Below are 2,316 nucleotides of genomic sequence, written 5' to 3' on the forward strand. Positions count from 1 at the left end.
GGGTAGGGAGGGAGAGAGAGAAACAGAGTTGTTTAAGTATGAATGAGTGTGGGTGTGAGTGTGAAGGGGGAGTAGGGGTAGGGAGAGAAACAGACAGACAGAAACAGAGAGAGAGAGAGAAAAGCGAGAGAGAGAGAGAGAGAAAGAGAGAGAGAGAAAGGAGGTGGTGGTGGAGGAGGAAGAGACAAACAGTTAGCTAAAAAACAGAAAAAGAGAGAGAGGGTTTAGGAAAAAAACCAGACAAACAGACTGACAGACACACAAAGAGTGAGAACAAGGGAACATGAGAGTGAAGGAGGAAGAGAGAGCCGAACAAGGATGATATTCCCATAACAGTTTGAATTGTTTCATGCTATGTTGCCCACTTGAATGAAGTGGGAATCTGCTTGTGCTGAAAGGAAATGGAAAGCCAGAGATAGGGCTAAGTGGTGCATCTATTTTTGTAGATAAAATGTACTTGGGATTTTCGGTGAACATTCGGATTAGGGGAAGAAACAAAGCAGCGAAAGAGAGTGACAGAGTGACAGCCAGTCATTATCCTAATCAGTCATTGTCATTGTCAGCTTCGTCCGTCATTTCCCTTCGTTATCCTTGTCAGGACCTTGAAAGAGGGGAAGACCCAAAGTGACCTGGAGACGCACAGTAGAGTCTGAAATGAAGTCCTAGAACCATTCGTGGGGGACGTTAACCAAGATGGCCCAAAACAGACAGAGCTGGAGATTCTTTGTTGCTGCCTTAAAGGCCAGATGGTGTAACGGGTAAAGGAAGAAGGACATTTTTTTTTTTTGTAAACTGTTTTACGGCGCTCGCAACTGCATAGGTCATATTATGAGCGCGCGGGACACACCTAATATTTTCAGTTGGTAGGAAATTTTGAATTTTGCCCGGGTGGCGGCCAAAGCCTACTCTTATCGATTTTAGACCACCAAGGGATCTTCAACGTGCGCAACTTGCATACGGGCCCTCCGAGATTTTTTGCCCTTGATCGAGAAGGCTAGGTGTAGATCTTTCCTACCACAAGATCAGGGGTGTGGCAGAAAGACAGCAGTAAGGAGGAGCCAAGGAGTAGCAGTAGAAAGGCTGCAGAAAGAGTCAGGAGCCCAGAGGAGGGGGGCAAAGGAGGTGAGGGGGTGGGGTGGGGGCAGAAAGTGGAAGTGAAAGCAGACAACAGAACATTGCTAGAGAGCAGGAAAGGAGGTGAAAGGAGACAATTTTATAGAAGAAAATTTTTCGGTCGCTACCCGGATTCGAACCCGGGACCTTTGAATGAGAGGCCAACACCTTAACCTCTAGGCCACGAGAACCCCAGGAAATCTTTGTCAACCACTAATATTATAGTTTCAGTCATTTCATTTATTGTTAGTCATTACCACTATCAGCAGCCATGACTCATATCAACCATTACTAGCTGCTACCTCAGAATCACAAATCAATCTGACAATTTTCGCCGTTTTGAATTACTAAGACCGTGAGGTCTGAACCAAATTATATTCTGCTTCCTCTATCGTAAGATTATTCAATTGGAGTCGTTATCAAGATATCTATTTAAAGAATTGCATTCGAAAAAGCTTGACATGTTGTGAAGCTCAAACTTTTGGGCATCCAATTTCTCCAAGCTAGGCACTGAATAGATAGTATGTTTGTAATTCAAGGGTAGCGAAGTGTCAGAGTTTTTCGTTAAGGAGCCCCACACACGTTCAAAAAAAGCGTCAAAATGTTACTTCAAAACTTTGATATCACAATTTTTATGCAAAATTTGACTGCGTGTAGGGCGTTTTCTCGTCAATCAAAATTTGGACGGATCAAACCCGTTTGAAAATTTTTTAAATATATATTTGTGGGCTCCTGTAAAAATTTGGATCAAGCTTTTATATTTCGCAGGTGACCGCTGAGGAGACAGGATCGTTTCTGCTTCTCTCTGACTCCATCTCTCTCTCTCTCTCTCTCTCTCTCTCTCTCTCTCTCTCTCTCTCTCTCTCTCTCTCTCTCTCTCTCTCTCTTCCTCACCCTTTCCTCATTCTTTCCTAAATCTCTTTCGTTCTCTTTTCCCGCCCCCCCCTCTCCCCCCCTCTCTCTCCCTCTCTCTCTCTCTCTCTCTCTCTCTCTCTCTCTCAGTCTCTCTGACTCTCTGGGTATCTCTCTCGATCTGTCTCTCTCATTGAAAGGGGATATGTCTCTCTGGTGTGAATTCGATCTCATAGCGGGAATCAAATAGTTTTCGGCTTTTCCTGCTTCTTTCTGTTAATCAGAATGCTATTGGTGCTCATATATCGGAATGCAGGTGCGAGCGCCCGAAAAGCCTCTACTATCATTTTA

The 2,316-nt window shown here is 44.3% G+C and overlaps 1 long non-coding RNA gene across 1 annotated transcript in view; it reads right to left on the reverse strand.

Moving 5' to 3' along the window:
• The window catches only part of LOC101848067, a 14,959-nt gene that overhangs the window by 12,016 nt on the left and 627 nt on the right, over positions 1-2,316 (reverse strand). The gene's annotated exons all lie outside the window — the stretch shown is intronic.

This window comes from Aplysia californica, unplaced genomic scaffold (assembly GCF_000002075.1).
Source record: "Aplysia californica isolate F4 #8 unplaced genomic scaffold, AplCal3.0 scaffold00578, whole genome shotgun sequence".
Lineage (NCBI taxonomy): Eukaryota > Metazoa > Mollusca > Gastropoda > Aplysiida > Aplysiidae > Aplysia > Aplysia californica.